The 16,381-nt window shown below is 41.6% G+C and overlaps 1 protein-coding gene and 1 non-coding gene across 9 annotated transcripts in view; both read left to right on the forward strand.

The window, feature by feature from the left end:
* The first annotated feature begins 2,355 nt into the window (after window positions 1–2,355).
* Window positions 2,356–16,381, forward strand: part of Pkp4 (plakophilin 4) — a 217,792-nt gene continuing 203,766 nt past the window's right edge. For 7 of the 8 annotated variants that reach the window (XM_042683397.1, XM_042683403.1, XM_042683400.1 and 4 more), the window contains exon 1: window positions 2,540–2,657. The gene's annotated coding sequence lies outside the window, so the exon portion shown is untranslated. Of the gene's footprint in view, window positions 2,658–16,381 lie in introns of all 8 variants that reach the window. The other variant, XM_042683404.1, reaches the window with a different exon arrangement.
* LOC122110885 lies at window positions 12,062–12,205 on the forward strand. The gene has a single exon (XR_006147943.1). It is a non-coding gene; the product is annotated as a small nucleolar RNA SNORA79 (small nucleolar RNA).

The raw sequence follows: 16,381 nt of genomic DNA on the forward strand, positions 1-16,381 counted from the left end.
AAATTGAGTAACAGTGATTTTAGGAGATATCCATATTGGATTTTAGTAACATTTTAATTACTGACATGAAAGTTATGCAAAATGACATTATAAATATGAAGCACATCAAAATACTAATTAACAGATACTCTGAGAAAAATACAAAATGGAAAGGTCACTATAGTAGAAAAACAGCTAGCTCTTTTGTTGTTCTTTCCACGCTAGCCCAAGAAAGGAAAAGGAAATGTCCATGTTTTCTTTAATTAGACAAACTTTTCATCCATTCAGTAGTACTGTTATTTTGATAGTATATTAAAATGTCTTATTAAAAGTGTATTATTCTTTTCTTGATTCTCCTATAAACAAACACAGCTTTGTGCTGGTGGGGCAGGCCTGTGATCCTAGCTACTTAGGAGGTTGAGATCTAGTTTGAAGTCAGCGAAGTACATGAGATTCTTATCTCCAATTAATCAGCAAAAAGCCAGAAGTAGAACTGTGGCTCAAGTTCAGTGTTAAACCTCAGGGCCAGTGCCCAGGCTTTGAGTTCAAGTATGCACACACATATCCACATTCCAACAATCTTTTGCATACACACACACACACACACACACACACACAACACACACAACACGAACAAAACCAACACACATCAAAGAAAGCCAGAAGTCAAAAGCAATTTAGTTCTATGATGAAAAGACAAGAGATAGTACTGCCTGGCTCTTGTTGCTGGTCCTTTCTTTGGAAAATATTTAGAGGATACTTCATATATAGTATTCCTGTTTTGTTCCACAGACCAACCATGTACAGGATTATCAAATACACTAGAATTTTACTACAAATTATGGGGTAAAATGTTCCCAAGCATGGTACCATACTAAGATTTCTTACTTTATGTTTTGTAATCCTTAAAGTGAGATAAAAACCAAAAGCAAAGCCTGTCATCCAATTTAAAATTCAGAACATAGTATGACATATGGGTAGCTTGCACATACATTAATGTTTCCCTCAAAACAAAATATTTGTAATTTCTAAAATCCTATAAGCTTTTTCACACAGTATAATATGGTTTCTCTACTTTGAGGTGTAGTAAGATAAACAGTTTGCTTATTTGTTTCCTTTTCAAACTAAAGTAGATATTATTAAAATGGCAAAAAAAACCACCTAACCAAGGAATAGAAGAATATCAATGGCTTTATGCTGGAGCAGTTGTGTTTCAAAGGTTAGAAAATTCACGAAGCCCCATTTCAATAGGTGGTATCTAAATACAAAAGTCATTGATCAAAAATAAACAGAATTGACAAACTATCACTAACTGAATTGAAATGGAAGTATAGCACACATTTAATAATGGCTCCATGCTTCAGTTCATTTCTTTATCAAGTTTAGCAATAACTTGGGAAGTAGCCAGAAAACTCTCATCTGTAATCTATTTTTTCCTTCATGAAAACAAATAGGAGGCAATAAAGGATATGCCCTGTCACTTGTATCCTTCTTTAGATGTAACTTCTTAAAAAGAGCATGCACCTATCAACTTCTTAAAAAGAGCATGCACCTATCAAGTTCATAGTGAGAATCCATACACAGATGTATTTAATAAATACCTACCAGTGGAGGAGTTAAGAGAGATGTGGTTTGGGAAGGAGGGGCACATGCTCTGTTATGTGTTGACCCTTTGGCATCTATCATCATCATACAAAGGAAATACTCTTTGAGTCTTTTGGAAACATTTGATGACCCCAAAATCTAGAACAGGGAAGGGGAGTGGATTGGAAGAACAAGCACAACTCAAGTGGCTCCATGACCTCAGGCAAAACCAGTGATTTAAAGGATGAGGTGCAAACTCACCTGTAGAAGAAGCTGCACAAGAAGATGTCAAGGGTCAAAGGGCACAGCCTTAGGGCTTCCCAGAGGCAATAAAGTGAATGCCCCTCTCGCAGGCTCTCACTGTCAAGGATAAGTCTAGGGGTTCAGTTGCTCTAGCCTTTAATGCCAGGGACAAACCATGCACAGTAGAAAGACAATAAGAGGGGGGAATAAAAGAAGCAAAGCCTACGTTAGATCCCAGAGCCAGCGCTCAGGAATTTCCTAGTACTTCGTGTCTCCCACCCCGCTCAAAGCCCCCCCCGCGCCCGAGGCCAGGGGCACCTTTGCCTTCACTCCCACCTTCTTCAGGCCCTCTCACTCTCTCTTAACAGCATCGGTCTCTATGGCGACCTGAGACCGCGGTTCCTATTGGCCCGTTCAATATGAGGGCCGGGCCAATAGGGAGGGCCAGCCCTCTCTTTCCGACCAATGGAACTGGAGGAAAGCTTGTCCGGGGACGGCGGCGTGCTGACGTTCCCGGGAGCCTGGGGCTGGCCGGGCAGGCGGGCTGGTGGCTGGGCGGGCGGCGGCGGCGGCCTCTGGGCAGTAGAGGGGGCTCCGGGGCTGAGTCCTCACTGACGCCGGCCGCGGAGGCGGCACCATGGGCACGGGGTAGAGGGGCAAGTCGGCCACCGCCGCCACCGGGGTGGTGGGAGAGCCTCTCCGGGGGAGGGGGCGGGTGGGGGAGGGAGGGGTGGGCGGCCGCAGCTTGGCCGCGGCACTTTTTTAATTTTTTTCGGGTGCCGCAGCGGCGATCCCTCGGCGCGGATGTCCCCGATCTCCGGAGCGACGGCGGCCGCTGCTTAACCTGGAAAGTAAGTGTGCGGGCTGGCTCCGGGGGCGCGAGGAGTCCCGCGACGCCCCCCCCCCCCGCGCCCTCGCCCCCGCGCCGGGACCCGCTTCCCCGGGGCGCTGCCGCCCCCCCCCCCCCCGCTCCGCTACTCGGTCCCCCGGCCTCGCGGCCGCCTCGCGCTCCTGCCCCGCCTCGTGTTCGTGCCCGCACTCGCCTCCCGCTCCCCTCCCCCCGGCGGGCGCACAAGTTTCACCCTCCATTTGCTGTTCCCGGCCACGACTCTCCCCGGGGCTCCGCTCCGCGCTGCGCACGACCCCTCCCCAGCCACGAACACCAGCCGCCGCCCCCCACGCCCCGGCCGCCACACACACACACACACACACACACACCCCGACCCCGAACTTGAGCGCCGTGCGGCGCTCTGCCGCCCGGACCCCCTGCCAGCCGCGTCCCCGCTCCCGCCCGCATGGCACGCCGCCCCGCGCCCCCAGCACCCCGGGGCGCCCGCCTGCCTCGGTCCCGGCCGCCGTGTCGTCCGTCCTTCCCTCCCTCCCCCAGAAGCTGCCTCCTGGCCCCCGGACTCTCCCTCCCACGCCCCTGCCGGCGGCGCGCCCCCTGCGTTCGCCTGCCCCTCCGGCGGCGCCCCTCACGCCTGCGGGTCCAGCGCGCCCCTCTCCTCGCGGCGAATCGTCACGCTCCTCCCCTCCCGGCTCCCCAGCCCCGAGTCTTCCCCGCTGCCCTCCTGCGCCGCCGCTTCCTCGTCTCCCTGAGTTGAGGCGAAGCTGCAGCAGCACCCCTTGGCCGATCGGGCGTCCCTGCCCGCCCGCCCGCCGGGGCTGCCCGGCCCTCTCTCTCGCTGCCTTTCCCCGCGCCGAGGTTGGTGAGGGAGGGGGTTTGGCTGAGTGCGACAGACCGCGCCGAGCGCGGGCAGCGGAGGTACGGCGGCGACCGTGGCCGCTCGGGGCGCAGCTGGAGTCAGGTGTGTGTCCTGGGTGGGGGGGTCGGGGGGGGGGGGAGGTTGAGGCTGCCAGCTCCCCGGCTGGCGACAGATTGTGCAGGAATGCGCGGAATGCACCAGGGGCAGAGTCCGCACGGCCCGGCGCGGCCGCACTAGCGCCTTCCCGGCCCAGCTCGCGGCCACGCAGCCAGAGGTCACCGGAGCATCTTCCGAGCTGAGCTGGTGAGCCTGACTCCGCTCCTCCCATCGCTCCTCTCCATGCGGCAGAGAGGGCGGCGAGGGGGAAGGAAGCGCGGTAGTTTCTTCGGGCTCCACCTTGGCTTTCCTTTTTTTTTTTTTTTTTTTTTTTTTGCTACTGCATTGGTCTCCAAGTCTGAATTTGGGGCCGAATGCAGTGTAACCAAGGTTATTGATCATTGCACAAGACTCTTCACAAGTTTGGTTTGCAAGGCGCTTGTTTATTTTTAAACTGGGTTTTTTTTCTGGCAATCTGCAGAAACAGCTGAGGGTTCATAAGAGTAATGAGCTTACAGACAACATATTTTATCTCGATGAAAAAAAAATGGTGTGTTAGTGCTCCTGGACTGGGATGTACTGTAAGAGAGATTTTTTTTTTGAGTGCATTACTTTGCTGTTAAAAGCATTGTAATTTTTCCCCCCTCATCATACGAGGCTGTATTTAAAAGACCTCGTATAATACATAATGAATAGAAACAGAGAAGCAGTGTTTGGTCAGCGATGGGACAGATAGAACTGTCTGGTACAGTTAAATTCGGGGCGTGTCAGTTACCATTGGAATCAACACGGGAACACTGCAATCATCTATATTTCAAGGTGCAATTTATTAGTGGAGGTCTTAGTTCTTTTTCTTTTGCTATTGAGTTTGACTAAAAAATAACCTAGCTCTACAACTTTTAAAGATGGGTAAATATTTATGTATACAATCAATGGTTAGAACTCGTCTTTTGTAGAATTCTATTTTCTTAATACAGAAAAGTAAATTTTTGACAGATTGGGCTTAGATTTTTCTTTGAAGGGAAAAAAACGCTTCTGTTTTTGAATGTACTGTATTGCATACAGGTATTTTCACGTCTGATGTCTATGTAACAGTTCAGGAAATGGCAACATGCAAATAACAATGCCTGAGCTAAGTGTTTCTGGATGTTGAAAAGCATACAATGTATGCTTTGATTTGACAGTTGGCTTTGAAGGTTACATTTACTATAATAAAACCTCCCTGCACTTGTTATTTTGTATCAGGTTCAGTAAACTAAGGCAGTTGTCTAACCAATCAGCTGTCTTTCAACCCCTACTTGGTGTGGATCAAGAGCATTGAAAAGTATATACAGTGAGAGCCATTTAGTTAAGGATCCAAGGGAAAGAAAATGAAGGGTTGTGTCTTCGGTTGCTACATTGTTTTTCAAGAATGTCCGTAATCAGTGAACCTTCTAATTTAGAGGTTTAATTTGTGTACAGTAACACTGTGGAGGATTTTGGGAGGTGTTTGTAAATGCCAACAGGAAACTTTTATTATGTAACTATCATATTACAGCAGAGTTTAACTCCTGATTATTTGGTTTGATATCAAAATTACAAAGTAAAAAGCTGAAAGCAGGAGGAATTGGGATTTAGCCTGAGTTCCATCCCTAGCAGCAGCCCCCTCACCCCTCCAAAATAAAAGACAAATTTAGTTTCTCTGCTGTGTTAGAAATTGAGAGCTCTGTTCAAAAACAAATTATAGTGATGCATGGTTAGTTGTACAAATAGCTTCACCTGCTTCAGGTAGAGGCAGGTTTTGAATTAGAAACACATTCAGTTTCTCGGCGATGTTTAAATAGAGGAGGCTTTTCAACTGGTAGCCTTTCACAGAGGAAAATAAGCTAAACTGTTTTGACCAAAATGCATTCTTTCTTAACTTTCTACCATTATATAAGGCATAAGGTGTCTTATGTCATATATTAAAGAGTCTAAATTGGAGAAAAGGATTAAGTATCTTTATTCATATCTATACTGTTCTTAGAGGGAGATAGGAAGCATACAGCAAAAAGGAAGAAAAAAAGAGGCAGCTGGTAGCCAGAAAGAAAATTGTATATATTATTACTGTGTTTACCAGCTGAATAAGCCAAACTAATTCTGTGAATCATCCTGACATAATATGAACTTAAAAATCTACCAAATTTAGTTTAATAAAAACTTCAGTAATTGCATGACCTTGAGTATTTGAATGAAGTCTGTATTAAATCACAATTGCATTTTTCTTTCTAGTTTATACAAATTGGCAATGTAAATTTAGATTTAAGAATTTTAAATAAATTCATTTAAAAATATCCAGTTATTTCCAACTTATAAACAGTAATATCTTTACTGTTAGCCAGAGTTCTATTTAAATAGATTTTTCATATACTGCTTGATGCCAACCATCTGTCAATTGCTGTTCCTCACCTGACTTCTTTGAAATACTGAGTTATTTTGAGAACTCGTATTTTGATGTTTCTTTTTCTTTCTTTCTTTCTTCTTTTTTTTCTTTCTCAGTCCTTGGGCTTCAACCCTGGGCCTGGGCACTGTCACTGAGCTTCTTTGTGTTCAAAGCTAGTGTTCTACCACTTTAGCCACAGTACCACTTTCAGACTTTACTGAGTAGTTTATTGGAGATAAGAAGAGTCTCACAGACTTTTCTGCCCTGACTGACTTAGAACTGTGATCCTCAGATCCCAGCCTCCTAAATAGCTGGGATTACAGGCATGAGCCACTGGTACCTAGCTCTTTTTCTATTTTAATAAAGAGGTAACTCATTACCTTGCTCAACTTTAAAATGGACATCATACCTTCATTTTTAGAGTTAAAGTAGAGGTAATTGTAGGGGTTTTCCAGGGAATAAATGTCTGTGGAATTACATGTCACATTGGGAAATTGTCATTGCACATTCTGTGTACTGGGAGATAATTACTTCATCCATGTGTTAAATGGTTCTGTAGTGCCCTTTCTACACTGAAGGGGGAAGGAAAATATGAAACACACTAGTGGACTAGGTATGCTTACAGAATAAAATAATGATTTCATGGCCAGACTTTGCAGATAGCTTCAAACAAAGAAGGAAAGAAGAATTACAACTTGAAGACATCAGACTTCATATATTGCTTTGTAGAGGTGCTAGCCTTCAGCAGGTTTTTGTTTGTTTGTTTGTTTGTTTTGTTTTGGCAGTCGTAGGGCTAAAACTCAGGGCCTAGGCACTGTCCCTCAACTTCTTTTGCTCAAGGCTAGCACTCTACCACTTGAGCCACAGTGTCATTTCCAGCTTTTTCTGTTTATGTGGTACTGAGGAATCAAACCTAGGGCTTCATGCACACTGTGCAAGCACTCTACCACTAAGCTACCTTCCCAGCCCCATGCAGCTTGTTTTTTGTTTATTTTTCAGTGTGAGAGAAACAGACTCTTAAGTTGCCAAGATGAACAATTTATGTGCTTGATGGCTTCACAACATTCAGCAGGCTCGCGTTACCATTTTAAAAATTCATTGGCACTATTGTAATGTTTGGGGGCTATGTTATCTTTACTTAATTAAGGGTATTACATGACAGTACTCCTCAATAAACTTAGAAGAGCCTCTAAGTTTAATGAATAGCATTGGCGTAATTTTATTTTTTTTGTTTCATAGCTTAGGTTTACATTTAATTAATTTATGTACTTATAAATGCTCACTACATCACTGATGATTTTATTCTTCATAGTCTTGATAACAGTTTATTATGACCTATGTCTTATGATTTATACCAGATGATAAAATGTCATTAAGGATTGAACAGTAAAATTTTAGTGCTATAAAATACATAAAATAAAATATGGAGGTATCTAAATTAGTAGTTGTGTCTATAAAGCATTTTCATGAACCGGAGAATTCCTGGTGATTGGGTTGGTGCCAGTCCCTGTAGGAAGATATATATTATACATATATACATACATACATACATACACACACACATACACACATATATATGTATGTATAGGTACATATACACAAAGTTCAGAATGCACAAGGAAGAGAAAGGAGGGCCAGAGGAAACAGCCTTTTTATTGAATATAAATGTAGTGATTGCTAATAACCAGGTGTTAATCCTGTTCAGTTCTAATCTGGATTTCTCCACATTACCATCCACAACACATCTTGTCTGTCTGGAGGGGCCCAAGGCCACTTTGCCCAAAGTAGAGCTAGATGCTGATGCTTAGTGTTAGATGAAATTTAGAACTGGGATGGATTTTGTCATTATAATAATGACATTGTGTATAAAGTTTGATAAGGTGTGAAGTAGAACTGGGGCTATAAATCATAAATATTTTCTTAAGTTGTAAACTGAGAGAGTTTTGGCACCTTAAGCCAAAAATGAGAAGATCTGTTACTCAACCATATCACCTTGGCAAATTACTCAATGTTTGCATGATGTTATCCTCCTTTTAAAAAAATCTATGGAGGGGGCTGGGAAGGTGGCTCAGTGGTAGAGCGCTTGCCTTGCATGCTCGAGGCCCTGGGTTCAATTCCTCAGCACCACATAAGCAAAAAGAAAAAAACCGGAAGTGGTGCTGTGGCTCAAGTAGTAGAGCGCTAGCCTTGAGCTGAAGAGCTGAGGGACAGCGCCCAGGCCTAGAGTTCAGGCCCCACGACCGGACCCCTCCCCCCCAAAAAAAATCTAAGGAGCAGATTTTATTGGTCAAACTACATTTCAGCTCTACATTTCTCAAGTCCTCAGTTATTTTTTATATTAATAAGTTTTTTTTATTGTGAAAATACTGTACAGAGGGGTCACAATTACATGAGCAAGAAAATGAGTACATTTCTTATCAAGCATTGGAGCCTCCTCCTTTGTTTCCCCTTCCCATCCCTGCCTCCTCATCCCCGCACCCGTCCTGAACCCCCCTCCCCCCTCCCCCGTCCACCCAAGTTGTAAAGTTCATTTTTCTACATAATATCTTGTACATCTCATTGTTGCAATGGGTCCACCTGTATCCCTATTTAAACAATTTCTTTTTTCCCTTCCCCTCCACAAATTATACCAATATCAAATACAGTGAAAATAGGGGTTATACCGTGGGGGAAGGGACATACAAAGCAACAAGGAAATAATCTTATAAATACGTTAGAAACAATAGCAAGAACGTTTTTTGTTGCTACTATTTTACAGTATCTTAAGCAGCCAAGTGTAGTGATTCATTGTAGTAGTTGTAATCCTACCTACTAGGGCAGAAAAGTCCCCGAGACTCTTATTTCAAGCAACCAGCAAAAAGCCAGATATGGAGCTGTGGCTCAAGTGGTAGAATGCCAGCCTTTAGTGAAAAAGTGAAGGGACAGCTCCCAGGTCTTTAGTTGAAGCCCCAAGTGTCAGTACACACACACACACACACACACACACACACTCAGCATACCATATATATGTCCCACACCAGTACACACACACATACACCCTCAGCATACCATATATATGCCCCTGGACCGGTACACACACACACACACCCTCAGCATACCATATATATGTCCCACACCAGTACACACACACACACACACACACACATACATACACATACACATGCACCCTCAGCATACCATATATATGCCCCAGGACCAGTATACACACATACAAACACACACATACACACACCCTCAGAATACCATATATATAGTCTTGTTCCCCTTCATAGTGGAAATCATAGCAACAAGGAGGTTGGCTTTCTCATTTGAGACTTTTAAACCTCCTTTACATTTATGGTAAGTACTTTTGGTTTTGTTTTTCAGCAGTATCATTTCAGAAAATAAGGAGCATTTATAATATTTTCAAGGTCTTGCTTTCTAACCACATCTCATTTTGAGATTAACAGTGATAGTTGATATTAGGAAAGCTTTGGAATTTCATGTTGACGCTGAATGAGGCTTATGAGAATACCATGAAAAAGGCAGTGGTTGTGTCATGGTTAGCAGCCAGACAGGGCTCAGTTCTGGCTACTGCAGATAATCCCTCTGATTCTCATTTTGCTCATCTGTATAATGGAATGAAAGTCCCCATCTCATGATGAACATTAAATAAGATAATACAAGTAAAAATACTTACAACAGGGTCTGCTCAGGGCCAGCACTTAATGCATGTAATTAATTTTATTATTACATCAGTGCCAGATTTATGACACTTTATGAATCATCTATTATATTTAAACAAATTGTTGTAGGCATAGTCAAAATGGTTATAGATTTAAGCTGGATATTGCAAGGAAAAATATTGGGAAAAATATGAGTTTAATAGTTTATAAGAAGCCAACTCTGGTGGCTCATGCCTGTAATTCTAGCTATTCAGAAGGCTGAAATCAAGGATCGTGGTTTGAAACCAGCCTGGGCAGGAAAGTCCATGAGACTCTTCTCTCCAATTAGCCACCAGAAAACTCGAAGTGGCTCAAGTGGTAGAGTGCTAGCCTTGAGCTGAAGGGCTGAGGAACAGTGACCAGGCCCAGAGTTCAAGCCCCATGACTGGAGAAAAAAAAAAGTTTACAAGAGATTGTGAGGAAGAGAGTCCAGTAAAAATAATTAGATACTTTTTAATAAAGAAGTTGCAGCTTTTTGTGTTAGGCTTTACAGAGGTATTGAACATCTCTAACCAAAAAGTTGTAGGTTTGGGCCAATACCTGAATATCCTGTTAATGTTTAAACAGTAGAGATTGATAGTATTGCACTACAGGAACAGAAGAGATGCACCTGCAAAATGTGAAACATACTTTCTGAATAGGAAGGCATTTTCTTTTTTTTTTTTTTTTGCATTTGTAATACTGGGTAGTAGTCATTTTAGACAATATCTTTGCTTGTTAACCCATGAAGGAAGCTAAAGAAAGTGTTTAATACTCCTCCTTTTTTTCTGAAATGAATCACATTTAGAAACAAAATACCAAAAAAGAAAAATTGCCTGAGACTACCAAAGCAGAAAAGCTAGGAAGGAGACTTGGAAGGAAATAGAGATAAACCAACAAACTGTGGTTTAATACATATCAAAGAGGCACTTGTTCTAGCCCAGGCTTTGACAGTAGGCAGGTGTGTGTCCCAGGAGCCAGTCACAGACTCCTCGGGGCTTTTGTTTTCTTATTTATTTATTAAAGAGCAAGTCCATCTAGATGCTCTCTAGATTCAGTCTAGTACTTAATTTTTCACTCAGAACGTGAGGCATTTTCTTTCTGTCATATTTGTTCCTTAGCAAGAATGCACCATTTTCTCAAGAACTTACTACAGTTTACCCTCTGGGATAAGGGGAGGAAATTGAAGTTGTATACCTGAAATTCTTAACTCCTGAAAGCTAAAATGTAAATGTGCGGGCCACACAAACCTGTGATCTGGCTGAATCAAGGACTCCCTATCTGCTGGGTGGTAGTGTGTATAAAGTACTCTAGAGGAGGACCTTGGGGCCTTCCAAGGCAGCAACCAGCATGAGCTGAGCAACAAGCTCTTATACATGCCACACACTGCACAGTTGGCTCCCTCTCCTCTCCTTCCTCCCCTTCTCTTCCCTCACTGGGATTCATTTGTTAACAACCAGTCTCCTGGGCCTAGTGAAGGCTTCACTCCTAAGACTAAATTTTCCAGAGGTTTGATGGAAACTGAGGGAAATTTAGGGCAGTGGTTATAGGAGACTTGTTAAAGTGAGAAGGTACTACTTAACATTTGCTCAAATGGATTGATTGTCCTGAAGGAAATTAAACAACCACAAAATATGTTTTCTATAAATATTTCTTAGGCACTCACTGATCTGTATCTCATTATATACACTATTAGTTTTTTCATTCAACTCATAATTTTTACAAGTAAACAATCTTACCAGCTTTGAGAAATTGTGGTGGTGGGTTTTGGCAGAATGAGCTTTTTACTTGGATTTGTGTTCTTTCATAAGAACAAAATAATAGTTTAAAAATTTAATAAAGAGAGTTTCTCCTACATCTGCTCTTCGAAAGGGGAGGGAAATTACTATAAAAGGAATGAAAATCTACCCTTTCCCCGCCCCACATAAACAATAGCTTAAAATATTCAGGTTGGTTGTTTTATATTTGAACCCAAACTTGAGTAGAAAGTAAGATTTTGAGTTACAGACCATTTTATTTTATTTTATTTTTTTATTTTTTTGTCCATCATGGGGCCTGAATTCTGGGCCTGGGTGCTGTCCCTCAGCTCTTCAGCTCAAGACTAGCACTCTACCACTTGAGCCACAGCACCACTTCTGGGTTTTTCTGTTTATGTGGTGCTGAGGAATGGAACCCAGGGCCTCATACATACAAGGCAAGCACTCTACCACTAAGCCACCATCCCGATCCTAGAGGCAATTCTTATTCCTAAGCACAATTAAGTGTCCTGTTAAGAAGACTATGACAAGATATTGGTTGGAGCCCTTCTGTACGTGGTGTATTGGTGTTCAGGTTTGGATATTACTTTTTTCAAAAGATAACACTATTTTTGATGACTGTTCCTCCTATTGTCATTAGTTCTGGCATTAGGATTTTAGGTCATCATAAATTAAAGTTTGATTTTCTTCACTCAGAGAATATTAAGGTAATGGGATTATCTGTGTATTCTCTGAAATTTGTGGAGTCAAACACTTAAAAAAAACACTATTTCAGGGTGATTCATTTTAGTTTCTTTCCACCAACATTCATTAGTCCCCTGCTTTATATCAGACTGTGTGCAAGGCCTCATGGGCAAAAAAAGATGATTTTCCTCAGGGAATGCTATAATCTGTGTTGAATTTGGTAATGGAATTTCTGCCTTTAAAGAATCCATGTTACATTTTAGAGTCTGGTTGGGAAAGATAAGACATGAACAGAAGAAGACTGTCCTCGGCATTTTGGTGCATAAACATTAAAAATTGTTCTATAAGTGTTAATAATTAGCTGCAAAATAATTAGGTTGCTTGGTAAACTATCCAAATCTAGAGAGATATGTTGGCTTTCTTAAAAGATATGCTTGTGAAAAGTTGTGATAATAGTGATTTCAAAACAAGTTTTAGACATTAACTTGATTATTTGGTTATATCTCTTGAAACATTTAAACAAATAGCCCATGTAGAATAATCACAATGAAGACACATTATTTGTAAGAAACTATAATTTATGCCTCAAGACTTGCCATTTTGGTAAGTTCTTATTTTCATTTTCTTATAGCAGAACTTTGGGTTGTTGTGTTTTGTGTTTTTCTTTTGTTCTCTGTGTAATTTATGTGTCTTTGTTAAGTCTAAACTTACTGAAAATATTCCCTTCCATTGTTATGAATAGAAGAATGTTTTGAAAATCTCTTGTGACATCTGCTAGAATAAATGACCTCATTGAATCTTACCTTGATTCAAAACTAACACAGTGAAGGGAATTTTCTTATTGTCAGTTTGTCAGTGACCAAATAAGAAGCAAAGCCCACTTAAGGCACTGAGGGTTTGGAGGTGTGGCTCATTTGTAGAGTGCTAGCTCATCAGCCAAAGCATCAGATACTGAGTTCTCCCACCTAGACCAAAAAGAAGAAAAAAGGCATTGAAATAGGAATCAGAAAGTGCATGGACTTACACAAGAACTGGAAATGTTAAATATCTAACTGAAACTGTAAGTAGATGAAAAACTGTTAGTTTGAAGTCTATAGCATATTGGCAAGTGTCAGTCTTTCAAAATATTGTTCAGATATTAAATACAATTCTCCATAGATGAAATATAAATCCACAAATCCAGTATCCTATGATACTTGTAATATGAGTATGTCATGTCCATGGAAAAGTGATTCTTGCCCAAGCTCCTCAGCAGCAGAGATTTTAGTTTTTCCATTTGACTTAATCTTGAACTCTAGTATTTCTAAGATAAATGAATGAATTTTGAATAACAAGATGTTTTGCAACACCTTCACTTAAAATTCAAATAATCTCTGCCTAACACTCATCTTCTGTCCTTTTGTTAATTGCCTTTGTGAAATAGTTTGACCTGTGTCACATGTTTCTATAAAAAAAAAACCCTAAATTTTCCTTTAAAAAAAAACTGCCTTTCTAACACAGTTTTCTAGATAGTTCATTCTATCAAATGCCCTAGTAAGGACATTAATTAAAAAAATTTAAACATTCATATTTCTTTTTTTTTTTTTTGGTCCGGTCGTGGGGCCTGAACTCTGGGCCTGGGCACTGTCCCTCAGCTCTTCAGCTCAAGGCTAGCACTCTACCACTTGAGCCACAGTGCCACTCCTGGCTTTTTTGTTTTTTGCTTATGTGGTGCTGAGGAATCGAACCCAGGGCCTCTGGCATGCAAGGCAAGCGCTCTACCACTGAGCCACCTTCCCAGCCCAGCATTCATATTTCTTGTAACCTTAATTGTCTGGATTATAGCCATACTGAGATACATTTACATAATACTCTTTCTAAAACTGAGCAGGCAGCTATCAAGCACTAAGACCAGCTGGGCCACACTTTGTATTAAATAAACTTCTAATATCTTTGCCTTTTGTGAGTTTGTAGTATTTAGATTTAGTCAGAGTATTTAGATTTTTAGAGTAAATGTAATTTAAAGTACACAATGCTTTTCTGAAGGAAAACTGTTACTAAAATACTAACACTTGTCATTGACATTAGGTACTTCATAGATATTATAAGTGTTAAGTCAAGAAATTTGGTCAGGTGCTGGTGGTGCACACCTGTAATCCTAGCTACTCAGAAGGCTGAGATCTGAGGATCTTGGTTCAAAGCCAGCCCAGGCAGGAAACTCCATGAAACTCTTATCTCCAACAAGCCACCAGGAAACCAGAAGTGGCACTGTAGCTCAAGTGGTAGGGTGCTAGCCTTGAGCTGAAGAGCTGAGGGACAGAGCCCAGGCCCAGTTCAGGCCCAGGACTAACCAAAAATAAATAAAAAATTTTAATTGGTTTTATTTATTTATTTTTTTTGTAAGCTGGGAGCTGGTGACTCACACCTGTAATTCCAGCCTTTCAGGAGGCTGAGATTTGAGGATCACTGTTCAAAGCCATCCTAGGCAGGAAAGTCTGTGAGATTTTTATTTCCAATAAACTACTCAGAAAAAGCTGGAAATGGTGCTATGGCTCTAGTGGTAGAGCATTAGCCTTGAGCAAAAGAAGCTCAAGGACAGGACCCAGGCCCAAAGTTCAAGGTCCAGGACTAGCAGAAGGAAAAAAAAGAAAAAAAAAGAAAAACACCAAAATACAACTTTGTTGTGCATTGCTTATGTTGCTTCTAATATTTTTAGTGTCAATACTTGAGTCTCCTAAAACTATATCTGAAATAAGTGTTCATTCCATTTCCATAAGCCATCATAAAGCAATTCTAAAACAGTAGCTATATAATAACTTTTTGTGGGTGTCCTGGGGCTTGACCTCAAGGCCTGGGCCCTGTCCCTGAGAGATCCTCAGATCTCAGTTTCCTGAGTAGCTAGGATTACAGGTGTGAGCCACTGTTGCCCTGCTCTTGAGCTGCTTTTGCTCACGGTTAGTGCTTATTCACTTGATCTACAGTACCACTTCCACCTTTTGGGGGGGTAGTTTATTGGAGATAAGAGTCCTACAGACTTTCCTGCCTGGGCTGTCTCTGAATGGCAATTGTCAGATCTCTGCCTCTTGAGTAGCTAGAATTATAGGCATGAGCCACTGTTGCCTGGCACAAGAACATTGTTTTGTATGTGTGCATGTGTGTGCTATACTGGGACTTGAACTCAAAAGCCTCTCTCATTTGAGTTTCTTGATCCTGGACAGCACTTTACTATCTCAATTTCTGACTTTTTATTGATTAATTGAAGAGTCCCAAAGATTTATTTGTTTGAGCTGCCTTTGAACCTTGATTACTCATATCTCAGCCTCCATAGTAGCTAGGATTATAGGTGTGAACCACTGGTCCTTGGCATTTGATTTTTTTCTATGTTTGTATGCTTTAATCTTAGCACCTTTTAATTTCATAAAACTGGTCTTCACAATAGGATATATTTCCTAAAGGCTTTTGTTAGTATGTTTTTCTGTGCCTGGTAAGCAAGCCCTTGTTTGTTTTTCTTCAAGGTCTAACTCATTCATCCCTCCCAAGGCAAACTTTCCTTGCCCTTCTCTCTATGCTACCCTTTAAATCTTTCTCCTGTCCTTGTCTGTGCTTGGCACAAAACTCTGCTGTGAGCGCATGTCACCTGGTGTTATCTTTGCTTCTTTTGTTTTGGCTGTGTTGTGAGCCTTGCCCAGGTTAGAAGTACCTCACACCCATCATTGTAGTAGCAATATTCTGATCACCTTAAGCCCCAGATGCTTGCTGTGAATCAATAATTACTTTGTTTACCACCTTAGTTGTCACTTTTCTCTAACTTTCTGTGACTCCTCACTGTTTACTCAGTAGGATCACATCCAAGCTCCTTATTTAAAGCCTTTCACAATTAAACTCTGATTAATCTCCTTCCTGAATCTTCTTCATTGTCTCAGTTTCCTGCCTCATCCCACTGAGATCAAATCTTCCAGTCCTGAAAGACCTCAATACTATTCTTCCTCTTCTGTGAGACCTCAAACCAATTCTGGCCAGCAAGCCTTTTCTAAATGTCTTTTCTTGTTCTCTGGCTTTTAATTATAAACTTCCTATTATAGTTTTTTCTTGTTGTTGTTGTATTGAGTTTTTTTTGTTGTACTGGTTAACTTTTCTCATGGGTATTTCCTTCAGTAGTTTATATTTCGTGGATTGCAGGTCTCTATTCCAAGTGACATATTTCATATTGAGGTCACCCTTAAAAATAGAGATGTGCCAGTTATGGTCAGGCACACCTGTAATTGAAGC

Source organism: Dipodomys spectabilis, unplaced genomic scaffold (genome assembly GCF_019054845.1).
Source record: "Dipodomys spectabilis isolate Male_0828 unplaced genomic scaffold, ASM1905484v1 ptg000081l, whole genome shotgun sequence".
NCBI lineage: Eukaryota > Metazoa > Chordata > Mammalia > Rodentia > Heteromyidae > Dipodomys > Dipodomys spectabilis.